General features: G+C 38.0%; 1 protein-coding gene across 1 annotated transcript in view; it reads left to right on the top strand.

The window, feature by feature from the left end:
• The window catches only part of GABRB2 (gamma-aminobutyric acid type A receptor subunit beta2), a 174,446-nt gene that overhangs the window by 136,937 nt on the left and 23,529 nt on the right, over nucleotides 1-13,980 (top strand). The window lies entirely within an intron of this gene.

Raw genomic sequence — 13,980 nt, 5'->3', positions numbered from 1 at the left:
TGCTGAAAAAAGTTCCTTTAAAGGCTGGCTTTATCTAATCTTGGTCGCATCTGCTTCAAGAAATAGGCATAGCCTTGAGCGAAGCCGGGAGTTACTACTCACAAGAACAGTGAGCGTCAGAGAAGTTGAAGAAAGTTTTGTGAACTTCAAGATTACCTGGGAGCTTTCTGAAATGTGAAATACAGGCCTGAAGTCGTCTTCGGGTAGTTGGGAATGTCGAGACAGACCGCAGAGAGAAAATAGAGGTTACAAAGCAACAGGATGTTACCTATAGAGCGGGATTTCACATGTTTTGTGGCACATAGAGGCCAAAACTTTAAAGCTGACTAGAGTCAGTGAACTCTTCTAGTGACCAAGAGGAGGAAAATGTGAAGGCAGATTGCTTCCACCACGGTTTTCACAGAAGGTGGCTCCTAGTAGCAGCATTGGGGCTCTTGAGGGTTATGGGCTTCTGTGCCAATTAAATGTGGGGATTTGAAGCAGATTTCTTTCTCCTCCTTCTTTGGCCTTGTCCCATCTCCCGTTAAAGCACTTCCACTTCCTGCTACTTTATGCCCAGTGGTTCACAACCATTAGTATCTCGCTACCTGCCAAATAACTTTTCTTTGTATACTTTGCTTCTACAGCCTGGAGGGTTGGGTGTCAAAAGAATTTACTCTTACCTATTTTCATACTCTAGCAAAGTAGCTGGGATGCTGCCAACGAACCTTTGCTGTCTTTTCTGATATGGGTGTCACAGCAGAGTTTCCAACAGAAAAGTCCTCTGTGCCTTCAGGCACACAGCTCCCTCTGAAATATTTTGAGAAGGCAGCAACATGGTTTCCTAGTCCAACCAGGCTGTGTGAAGGGCGTCTGGGAATGTTACATGTCTATTGCAATTTTGAAGAAATATTGATGTAGTTCTGAGATAAGATCTATAATTAACATTCCTATAAACTTCATTCACGTGGTACTGAATAAATAGTTCTCCACAGCCAGGGTACATGTAATTATCCTTGAAAAACCTTTTAGAAGACAAAGGGCTTATCTGGGTAGGAAATTATATTAATAAAAAGTTTCCAAATTTATGCAGATGGACTACTTTAGAAAGAGCATTCATCGTTACGTACTCATTAATAAAAGAAAATTAATTTTTACAAGCTCATAGTTAAGTGTCTGAAAACTGTATTAATTCTGCATGTGTAAATACAGCTTATTTCTTAATGTTCTAATGATGTCTAACTCCTCTCAGTAATAGTTTTTAGCATAATCTTGTTGGACAGTAGATCAGAGCAATGTTCCTATTCTTTCATAACCAAAGCTTTGCTTTAAAGTAGAAATGTTTTAGATATTATAATGTCCTGTATACTGCAGGTAATGACAGAATAATATTCCAGAACATTGCCTCATGCACCATTGCAAGCTAACATATCTTAATGAAAAAATATTTTACTAAATTGAACAAATGGCACTGGCACCAGACAGCAGGGCTTTCTTCTACAAATTACATTTTTCTTCTTACAGCCTTGGGTTTTTAATACAGCTATGGAATAATTAAGTGGAGTGGAGTATTAATGCAGTTTTACAAATAATTTGTTAATCTTGCTAGATGTTGCTCATTTTTTCTCTCATTTTTAACTGTTCAAATTGTAGGCAGATAATGGCTTGTGAGGAACTTAGATATCAAGAGCAAATATTGTATTGTAATGTAATATATGAAAAATTCAGATTATGTAGATGATGCTTAAGTGTTTCATCTATTTGGATATACCCACAACTTTATTTGCAGTTTTGAAATGACCAAGTCTTAGTCAGATAAAAGGGCCAAAGTCCAATATACGTGGATATTTACTGAAGTGTTAACTAAAAAAATTGGGTGATCTACTTACCTGTTAGAAAACAACTTTTAATGTTTGAGCCACTTCTTCATTTCCAGAGCACATATATTTTTTGGACATGAATTTTCCGTTACATAAATTTAAAGTGAATGGATCCAAATGAGATAAAAATGCAGGGATCAGCACAGAACATGAGGATGAATACTGGTTGCAATGATGAAATCTGTGGTGAGTGCAGATGTAGGTATCTGTGTCCCCCACATGATCTTTATCCATAACCAGTGGTGGGAAGAGAGAACGATTTGTCACTTCCACCCACTGAGTGTGGATACAAGTTTTGTTATGAAGGTTCTGTTCCTGAAAACATGGCCTGCTTTGGGAGTAGAAGACAGTTGCTTATAGCTATTTTCAAAAATCAGAAATAGTCTATGCAAAATTTTTTATTAATTGGTTTCTTATGACTTTTTCATTGATCTTCAAAACTGATCTCATTGGCATACGGTTGAGAAATTCGGTTTATAGTCTTCCCTCTCCACCCTCAGCCAAACCCTACTCATTAGTGTGCTGCTCTGTAAGCTCCTCTAATTAGTTCCAAAGCACTGTGAGGCCCCAGCTGAGATGGCACCCTGTCTGTGCTTGGCACTGGACAGCTGCCATGGGAGTCGCCAGCTCTGAGCAATGGGGCCAGGAGTCCCCATGGCCACCACTTGCCCCTGGCTGCCCAGATGCCCTGCAGGAGAAAAGAGGAGTGAGGGGAGGATGGGGCCATGCTGCTGGGGTGTCTGCACGAGACAGGGCATTGAGCAGCGGGTCATCCGTACCTGCCACAGACCTTCTCACCCTGCCACCCTGGCTTCAGTCCTGGCACCTGTGAAGGACCTGCTGAGGCAGCGCTGCCCAGCTGCTGCCGCTATGGCCCCCTTCCTGAGAATTCCTGGGGATTTCTGGGGACGCCTGGATCTGGAACCTTTCCTAGGGCAGCTTTGCTCTAGACCCTGTCTAGGAATTCCTGGTGTGCACTAGTGTCCCCAGACCAAACACTTTTCTAGAACCTTTTCTCAGGAGCTCGTGCATCTAGAACACCCCAAACACTTTTCTAGAACCTTTTCTCAGGAGCTCGTGCATCTAGAACACCTCTAGGCATTTCCAGGGTCCTCTCTGCTCTAGAAGACTTCTGGGATTCCCCAGAGCCAGAACAGTTTTCAGGAAGGCCCAGACCTAGACTACTTGGTGAGCCTAGAACCGTTCTAGGCTGGCAGGTCTAGAACCGTTCTAGACTCACTGACCTAGAACATGACCCAGAACTGTTCTAGGCTCACCACTCTAGAACGGTTCTAGGCTCACTGACCTAGAACAGTTCTAGATCGAAGCATCTAGAATGGTTCTGGGTTTGGTGAGTCTAGAACCATTCTAGGTGCATCGACCCTGAACACTTCCAGGATCCATCTAGATCCTTTCTAGGATTTCTCTAATCTGGAAGCCCCCCACCTAGAACACACCAGTCTAGAATGGTTCTAAACTCGTCAGCCTAGAACAGTTCTAGGCTCACCGATCTAGAACGCTCAGTCTAGAATGGTTCCAGGCTGGCGGGTCTAGAACCGTTCTAGACTTGTCAACCCAGGTGGAACCTTTCCAAGAATTCCCAGTCTGTGGGGAATCTCCTAGGGATTTCACCACTCTAGAACCCTTCCAGGAAGGCCCAGACTTGGAAATGGTCTAGATCTGCACTAGTCCAGAGTCATTCTGGGAATCTCTAGGCTCTAAAACCTGGGAATTTGGGGAATTCCCCAAAAGGGGAGAACTTGCAAGATCATCTTGAATCTTTAATATTATGCAAAAAGATAACAGTACTAGGTACTGCCTGCCAAATTATTTTGCTCAGATATGCACATGCATAACACAGGAAACTTGTTACTTAGTGAAGACTAAGCAGAGGCTGAAAAAGCCTAACTAGGTTCAAGATACCAGAAGGCCTTCAAAATTGTGCAGTTTCCACAAAATTGTTTTGACTGAGGAAATGTACTGTCAGCAGAACAGGAAGGGCAGTATAATAGCGTAGGACCAGGTCGATGGTATTTACTGCCTTAGGTATTTGTAGCTTTCTTCCACGCATCCAAAATGCACCTGTGACTTGCTTATTGGTGATTTTGCCCTCAGTATGCTCAGTAAGTTAGTCCAATTGTTGTGGGCTAGTCATAGAAAAAACTATACTGTAGATATGTACTATAGAAAAAATGTACTATAGAAAAGAAGTGCTTTTTTTTTTTTTTTAATGCTGTGCATGTTTAATATTCAGTTCCTTAGGAAATGCTGCAGAAATTCAGTGAAGGTATTGCAGTCAAACAGAACCCTTGTCCACCTGATTAATTACAGATTTTATAGAATGATCTAATCAATATATACAGGGTAAATGATTCATTTACTGAATTTTGTTTAGGTGAAAATTTTTGCCTTGTATATAAAGTATGTGCATTTGATTAGCATCCTTTTTACACTGAAAGGTTTGGGCTATGGAAGAAGGCATTGGGTAGTATTTTGGCATTCAGAAACAGTTTTAAAGTTTCAGCTGGCTCATATTTTTCATTATCTTCATACTTTTCAAATATAGAAAGCTGCTTTAAGGTAAGTTACTGTGCACTTGCTGTTGGAAGAAAGAAAAAAGTGAATGGGATATGACTTCAGAAATTTTAACTGTTTTCTTATTTCTTAAGATACTTGGAGTACTCAAGACACTCAGCTCATCTTTAGAGGTATTATATTCTGTGTACCCCAAATGCATTCAGGCTTCTGATTCTGTCTTTATGTGTGTGCATTACTGTTGCAATTGTTTTCGTTTCCAAGGAAAATCTTTAGATATTAATTTTCTACAGAGAAACTGGAGATAATACAGGCAATTGGTAATTGGAAAAATTGAAGGTGGAATGAGCTGGGACTGGTCCTTTTGAAGACCAAGGAGTAAACTGTAAAAATAAAATTGTTAGATGGTTAAACATGTTGAAAATAGCTGTAACCTAACTTTATCCAAAATTGATGATACTTGAATGGTACTGATATTCTCGAGGAAATTAGTAGTGTGGCCATAATCTGGTATTTTAGGTTTTTTTTTTTTTTTTTTTGGTACATGAGAATGTGAAGGTGACACAATTGGGAATACTAGTATGGGCCTACTAATATAACATTTCCTTTTATCACTAAGATAGATATCTCTGTTATGAAATAGGTGTTTGGATTGTGTGTTTTTAATAACTGTAATGACCTAAAACTTAAAGAATGGATTCTACTCCAAAAGGGTTGTCCCAATTATATCAGCTAGTCCAATAAGAGACATTACTTCTCCTTCAAATCCTTATTTAGATTGTAGAAGGTTGATAACCTCTTCAGCAAGGAGTTATAAAAATAGGTTTCTTAGATTAGCAGTTAAATTGGTCCTTCAAAATGCATACCACAGTTCAGCTTAATGGGGAGGTGTTTCTAGTTTCTTATTAAGCTTAAATCTCATGAGCTGGGTGAAACAAGCATTGTTTTTCTGTAAGCAATTTTGATGGCAAAGCCTGATATAGAAGATATTTGTTCTTTTTATGTAGCTTTAGCTTGATTTCATTGACCTAAGTGTGGAAAAAAATAGTTATGAATGAGGCAGAGGCATTTTCTTGAGTCTTGGAACATAATAAATACTTTGTATTTTCCCTTTGTAGATTACTCTGGGAAAAAAAAGCCCATTGGCTGCTTATACCTGATTGCACTTGTCTTTTCAAAACGAATATTTTCAGCTGAGTTCTGTTCATTTTGTGATTTAATGGGGTTGAAACAAATCACTTTAAGAACTGATGTATTCATTTTTATCATACTTACATCAGCTGAAGTTCACTTTTAAATAGCAATTTATTATTTCTGCCTAAATGTTGCTTCCCTCAAAAAAGATTGACATTATCCTCACAGTTGTATATTGTAATTTCCTACTGCATTTTTGAAAATCTACTCTTATGAGAAGTAAATGTGCATTTCTTAGCTCTTCTGCATAGCTGATAATCAAATCGAGTTTTGAGAAAATAGACTGTTATCTTGGGCTTGCTAATGCTCAGCTTCTTATTGTTCCACAATAGTCTACTTTTAATTACAAATGTATGAAAGTAGCATTCAATGCAGTGAAAATACAAACCAAGCTTTCTTTTCCTCATTCAGAAGTCTCTTACATATGAGACACTGTCCTGTATTTAATATAGTTAATGGTGTGTTCAGGAATGCATTTTTGATGTGGTAGGTTCAATAGGGAATTAAATGGTCTGAAGCTTTATCACAGAATTGTAACATATGTAAATCTGCTTTTTGAATTTTACAGAATGAGGAATCTTTTTATTTTCCTTTCTAATTGTGCTATTAGTGGAGGTGAGGAAAAAGAAAAGTATGTTTAGCGCTACTTTTATATCAGCAACAGTCACTACCATGTTCTGTTCATATAACCTTTTCCTGATGTCACCCATGCCACAGTAAAATCTCCTTCAAAGGTGATCCAGATATAAACAATGCAAAAAATGATATATTTTTGTAAACATTATGCTCTGAAGAAGAGCAAACTTGGTTCTCTGCTAGATAAAGTAAATCATTTAGAAGATATAAACAGTGGCAAAACTATAGGATAGGATATTTTTAGGTACTGTAAAAAATGTGCATAGTTATCTAACATTTCTTGTTTGCATGCACAAATTAGAAATGTAATTTGAATAGTGATGGAAATCACTAAACTTTAGACATTTAAATAAATACAACTGGACCAGTTGTATTATTCATTACAGTATTCTGGGATATGCTTAATACATAAGTGTAGCACTTGGTCTGCAGAAAACACCAAGCAAAAATGAATGGCAAAGGTTGGAAGAAGAAGAAAGATGAAGAATGTGTTGCATGCTTCCCCAGGTTTAGGATCTGTACTCCAAGCTACACAAAGAAAACACCCATCAGGAAAACAAAGCAAAACAAACTACTTGAAGATACGAGAAGTAATGTTGAGCTGTGCAGCTATCCAAGGTAGCTCTGAAGAAAGGGCCACCATATGGCACCGGACAGTGTGGTGCAAGGACTGCAAGAAATAGCTAGTTTCGAGGAGCTAGAAGGTTTCCGAGTATTATCTCATTGGTGTAGTTCCCCTACCTGTTTTGGTTCTCTGTTTCTTTTCTTAGAAATATTTCAACAGTGGAAATTTACTTTTGAAGGCAATTTGCAGCATCTGCCTTAAAGTACAGGTGACTATCACAGGAAACAAATTCAATACGGAAGATGAAAAGGATTGCACCAGGATGCTTATTTCATAGCAGATATCATACTTACCCTGAGCAAGAATCAGGCCTGGAGTGCCTACATGAAAATTAAACTTGGTTATGCTGATTCCATGAAAAATCCACTCTGAGGCCTGGAAGCAATTCTGTTATTCCACTTGTCCATCAAACCAGCTTTTTTTAATAGCTATTTACTACCCTCCAGTGATTATGGAGTCACATCTCCTTCTTCCCTTCTCTCTCCCCACCCCCACACTCCCCCAAGAACCATTTGTATAACTTCAAGATAATGTTTTTTTTGAGAATGTTACCAATTTAATCTAAAAATCAATTGAGTTTCAGAGTTTCACTGTAGTCAGAAAATTGTACATCCTCTTTTGTGTCCAAATCCTCAGAGCCTTAGGGGAGAAAGTCTTTGAAGTGAAATGTAAAAAGAATGCTAATGTTTTATGTAGAAAGGCTGAATATTATGTTTGGGGGTGAGAAATGGGGGAGAGAAAAAACTATGATGTTCCTTTTCCAGTTTCTCCAATGCCAGAGGTGTTCAGGTGCACACAAAATCTGACTTACCTTCTCCCCTTCGTATCACCCCAATATATGTTCATATCACCCCAGTGTATGGTGGCTTGCGTTGCGTTTGAAGAACTCTGCAGCCTCAAAGAAAGACCTTGAACTTGCTCTTTCTAGCTGTGTTTTTGAATGAACCAATGCATGGTGAAAGAGGAAGTTGTGCAGAGAACCAAGTTTATGTATTCTGAAAGGTTTCACAACTTCAGAATGTTTTGCATATAAGCTACCATTTTACTATGAAATTTAGCTCTTTGCTTTTGTGCAAATGCAGTTACTGAAGAAATTGCTTGAAAGAGGAAATGTTGATGGTTCTCTCTCTAAAAAAAACAAAAAAAAGTACAGATATCAATTAAATGTGTGCCATGATCTATTTTATAAATAGGATTAACCGTTTATTTGCTCTTTCTATATATCATCCATCTCATGGTAAAGAGCCTTTAGATGTCAAGTTTCTGAACTAGTCTGATAGGTCTGCTTTCATATAGGTTAATATGTCCTAAGACAGTCAACATAGAAAATTTTGTATACTATTAATCAAAACATTCAATCTGGTATATTTAATTTCCAGTCTGGTATATATAATGTCATCCATCAGTTCTCTCCATTTTATTTTGGGAAGCTATTATATTGTGAGTGGCTAGGTAAATAAAATCCAATCAATAAAAGCAGAGATACGAGGCATTAAATAGCTTGGTACTCTTTCCCTCCTTATGAGTTCATATATTTTTTGTATATCTTTAAAGTCATTTTGTTATTTTTCAAAATACTGTATGTACAATGCAGCTATCTAATTCCCCACAATGCATATGCTGTTCTTGTAACAGGTAACCCCAGGCATATTGGCTATATTGTAATAGTATTTCATTCCAGATTCTGGTTTAACCTGTGTTTTGAGGTGTTTTGTGTTGTTGAGCAAAAGGTAAATACCTTAGGTGATGAGAAAGATCGTGCAACGCCAACTTTCCCTGAGACTTCAGACCTGCTGGGCAAAAACATCTGAGTGGCCTTTCTGGGCTTGGTCGTGCTCCCACGCTAGCCATGCCCAGAATGACTTGTAGAAGATGGGACTAGAGGGACAGTTTCTTGAATAAGCTTGAGCGGACATGGCTGGGATTAAGTCGCTTCCCAGCAGAGTCCTTTCGTCTGGTTGTTAATGCTGAAGTGGCTCTCGGTGCTTGGAACTGATCCTGAGCGAATGAGCTTGCTCCCCAACGCTGTTCGAACCAGGCTCGGGCAATTTGCTGCTGGCTCAGAGCTCAGTTAAGGATAATTCATGGCCTCTGAATTCTCTCTCTATTTTGGCCAAATTTTCATTTTTGTCTGCTTACGTCATTATTTTCTCATTTATAAGCTCTTGGAGAAGGAATTACATCTCTGTTACATCAACAAATGTCTCATCTCTAGTCTCCAGGTGCTACTTGCAGACCGCTTGAATTTATATGTAGTGGGCACACTGTTTTGAGGCACATATGTGTATCTACATATAAATCTAAAATATAGCCCAGCTGTCCTCAATGTATTGAGTTCTATGCTGTGCAAACAAAAGGACTGTGAGGTAATAAATTAATAAATCCTACTGATAAATCCTTAGTTTCTTAGAAAAGTTCACTTTATTTCATTGTGTGATGTTTCTTTTAACTGTCTTGTTTGTAAATACCAAAAACTCCCACCCTTTAGCCAGTGAAGTTACAGCTTTTGTTTTATGTTGGTTTAATGTAAAGAATTTCAGAATTTTGACTTCTCTTAAATAGATTGTAAAAAAACCAATGGGTTTGTTTTCGGGGCTTTTTGTAGTTTCTGTATGAAGCAGTTTTTATTTTATGTACTACTAGTTCTTTGTTTTTCTTCTTCAGTGCTTCATCATCTGTCATTCCTTGAAGCACAGGCAATGATAAACTCCCTGTCCACGTTAATGGGAGTCGAGAATGCTTTGCTTCTCTCAGGATTGGCCCCATATTTCTAGGACAATGTATTGATTTGGTTGACTGACGGTGTGTGATGCGTGACAGAAATGAGAAATTGAACTTTCTGAATGTGAAGTAAATCATGCTGCTGATGATATATAAATGATTTAGGAAAACGCAGTCAATCAGATTCTCTGTCCTGGTAGCAGAGCTACATACAATTTAACATATAGTAAAGCAACAGCTCTTTTACAATCTAAATCAAATAATGGGGGGGGAGTTGCTTTGTTTGTTTTGATTTTTTTTTTTAAATGAAAATTGGATTCTTATACAAAATGACTTGAGGAATTTTGGACTTGATACTCTACTTTCTGTGTTACTGATGTGATCTGATATTTTAAAATACTGATCTCGCATTTATTAATTCTGTCTTTTTCTTGTTAAGGGCCACAGCTGATTCTTTCTAGACTGCTTATTACTCTTTAAAATTGTTTGGTCTTTAAATAATTTTAACTTGTAAATAGAGATATTTTGAGACCCAAATACCTGCAGACAGGGTTTATTATAACCACAGGTAATTGGAATTTAATATCTGTAAAGCATCCACTAGAGACATGAATAGGCCCATTCTCTTTTCTGGCAGATGTTCTGCAGATATCAGACTTATATCCAATTATCTTTGGGTACTTTAGCAGTACACAATGGCATTCATTTGCAGCTCACTATAGTATTTCCTTTCTCTCCTTCTCCATGTTATGAAATGAATGGGGTAATTTATCCTTTTTGGAAGGAAAGAGGAGTATTTTAATGAAAGCTTGAAGATACTTCCTAAAATTCTTCTTATCAATACCCACTAACCAGCCTTGTCATTCAGCATCAAAGCCTCAGCTTAATGTTTCTCTGGCGTAGGTCGCAGGAGGTTCTGCGCGGTCGCCCCGCGGCAGCCCAGAGCTGCCTATTTTGGAATCTTTGGTTTGAACTTTTGGGAGAAATTTTCAAAGGAGTTCAGCTCTGCTCACAAAGTAGCTGTGGTTATGTGCTGAGTAGTAAGGCTGTGAGAATACAGGGAGCAGCTTAATCGGATCTCTCATCCTTAGAGGCAGAGGGGGAAGGTTAGGACGTTTAATGGGAAGGTAAATCCTGCAGTTCCCCGTGAAAGCCCACGTGATTGGAAGGTTCGGGACTAAGCAGTGCGTAGGCAGCCAGGCAGAAAAGATCTCCTAACAGATGCTCAAAAATAGCCAGGTGGGCTCTTTTTAAACAATTTTTCTCTTACATAAAAAAGGAATTTCTTACTGGAACTTACTTTAGAATGTTATTCTTGCTGAAAGGAAGATAAAAGATTTATTAGAGTTATAAAGCTTAATAATTAAATTACCTCAAAATATATTCTTGATTACTTGTACAGAGTTCAGTAAACGGTCTTAGAATATGGAACTTACTGTTGGAATTAGTAGAGTAGGTCTGAGATAGAGTATCAGCAAAACTAAACAGCATCTACAAAGTGAAACTCAACTCTCACAACAAGATATGTATTATTATTCTTTCCAAACTTTCATAGGATGCTATTTTATATTTCTCATAAAATATACCTGCTATTACAGCTCAAGATCAACCAGTTTATTCATTTTTGCATTATTTGATTTTATTTTTGTCTCTGAAAGCCTTGAATGAGACCTGACAGATACAAAGTAGTGATAGACAAGGAAATATTATGTCATTAAGCTGTCGCCCTTTTCCTGGAGATAGAATTGTGACCAGAAAAGTAAAAGGCATCATGACAAACTGATCTGTTCCAGGTCGGCAGAACGTGCCTGCATTCCTGGTGCCATGTAACCCGTGGAAAAATGACGAGAGAACTTACTGCACAGAGTGAGGGATTTGTGCTTCAGACAAATACTGAAACTGCTGTGTCTCCTTTAAAGGTCGTACTGCAGGGGGCCTGACTTGCCATGAACACCATCATTAATGAACTCCATCCATGTACCTTCCTGGAACAGTAGCTTTTTACAAGCAAATGAAGCAGACCTAGCAATACTTAAAATCCAGGATCTTGTTGAGAGTAGAAAGAGCTTGTTAGTATCCAGTGCCCCAATGTTAACCGGAATTTCCCTTCTTGTCAAGCAGCTGCTTGGCTACTGGCCCTTTATTTGTCAAAGCAAGGTCAGAGAGCCTCTTTCCGTACACTAGTTGGGAAAATTACAGCAGCTTTTGTTATTAGAGGATTCAGGTGGTACGTAACAGCTTGCCAAAGCAGAGCCCATCAGCTGGAACGTGCCTAGCACAGGTACTCGCTGGAGAGCCAGGGGGCTGGGACGGCAGGCTGAGACATTTGCACCACTGAAGGAGAGGAGCTACCAAGGTGTTTCATTATCAGTGTCAGAGCCAAAACATGGTATAAACTCACCGTGAGAAATAATGAAGATAAAACATCTAAATTAAACATGACAAAATCCTGTGAAAGGTTCTGCCGCTCAAGTCAGCTCAGTTCAGAAGCTATGGTAGTCTCAGTTACACACACAAATGCGGCAAAGGACAAGTACTGCATTTCTTAGTGTCCAGTACTTAGAAGCGTCTCAGTATTTCAGGTCATTTCTGAAGGGAAGAAACTTCTAAAGTATTGCAATCTCTGCCATCATGTACCTTTTACTATCTTTAGACTGTTGAGGAAATAGAACAAGGTTAACTGAAGAAAAGAGAGATGGGGAGGGAGGTTCTCATGTAATTAGGCAGTTTCAGAAAGTCATAATTAAGCAGCGAAATACATTATTTCCTCATGAGAACAAAACAATTCCCATCTCCTGGGTAAGTCTGTAATTTGACTCTTTTTTTTTGAAATCATTTAACTGATACTATAGAACAATTCAAAATCAGTTCTAACCAGTCTTGGCTGAACTAAGGATGCCTTGCTTAGCCATAGGAAATCATTGTGCTAAAACTATTCTTATCTCTAAATACAGCATACTGTTGATAAATGCTCAACAATCTTGGAGTATAAGTATCATCTGAGACACTTTTATGTAGGGTGGTAAAAGTTTGCGTCTCCAAAGTTGCAGTGAATGAACAGCGAAAGTTCAACTACATGTTGATCTTCAGTGGTGGGTTCTGATGGTTAAAATGCAGGTTGAATGTACTTTGTTGTGTAACAAGGTGTGTTAAGAAGCATCAGGAGAGTTAGCCGTGGAATCGCAGCTAATGCTTGTTTGGTTACAGAGGACAGGCATTCTGCTGACAGATAGCAATAATCTTGGCTCCTTTTTAGATCTATCAAGTTTTAGGCTCTAAACAAGTTATATACAATAGATGCGAAAGATTATGATATCCATGAGATCTCCATTTCATACAAATTCAGTATAGAGGAATTCAGCCAATTTTAATTTTGTTGATGGCACTGTCTGAACAGAGGAGGAAAGCTATATTTGATGTAAAGTTAGTAGTCCAAATAATGTTCAGCTATTCTTTCAATAGTTCTGCTCTTGGTGAAAAAGAGAGAGAGAGTATGACCTGAAACAAATCAGTGACCATTGATTTAAGTTATTCCCTGATTTGAATTTAAACTCTTCTTAGAGTTCTGGATATGTCACAAGTATATCATGTTCTACACTGCAGATATTTTTGTTCCTTAACTGTCGAAGCTTATTTAGAAGATATAGGCCTTTTTTTCCTTTTGTTGAGGTCATCATTCTGAGCTAGTCAACTTTTTGGGGAAATAGAAAGTTTAATGAAGAACATATTTCACAAAATTTGTAAAAATCTGTTTCTGTTTTCTCCTCTGTCTTGCTGTCGATGTCACAACTTTGGAAGAAGAGCTGTTTCAATCTTGAATTCTTGATTCTGACAATCTATTCAAAATCTGTCCCTTATGAGTGAGACAGCTCTGACACACAAAAATATTCTTGTGTTTGCTTCCCTCAGACTACTTTAGATTTGCTGTTAGCCCATGAAAAACATAAGGGAAGAGTCATGTATAGACAAAATTGAAATTGGCCATGAAAATGTTATAATGATATAACTATGAGAATGCTTTAAAACTTACTGGGTGTTGAATAGAATTTTATCGTCATTTCGGTATTCTTACAGATTATTGGGTTCTTATCTTCACCCTTGTTTACCTTCTGCTACTGCTGTGCACTTGGATTGTACTTTGATTATCAAAAATAATGGTGTGTGGGAACAGTTTTATAAATTCTGGGTAATCACAAAATGTATGATCTGCATTATTCCTTGAAATCAAGTCATGTTCAAGCACTTTAAACTGGTATTTACTTTTTTTTTTTAATATCTATGGTTAGAGTTTAAAAGCAAGCTCAAATATATTTCAAGTTTTATTTTGCAAGTTCCCTAGAAGACTGTAGATAATCATAATTCTCTTACAGGGTTCTTTCTATTTTTGATTTTCAGCAGCAAAAAACTTTA

The sequence above is a fragment of the Apteryx mantelli genome, chromosome 14 (assembly GCF_036417845.1).
Source record: "Apteryx mantelli isolate bAptMan1 chromosome 14, bAptMan1.hap1, whole genome shotgun sequence".
Lineage (NCBI taxonomy): Eukaryota > Metazoa > Chordata > Aves > Apterygiformes > Apterygidae > Apteryx > Apteryx mantelli.
The sequence above is the reverse complement of the archived record's forward strand: the minus strand, read 5'-3'. Positions and strand labels throughout refer to the sequence as shown.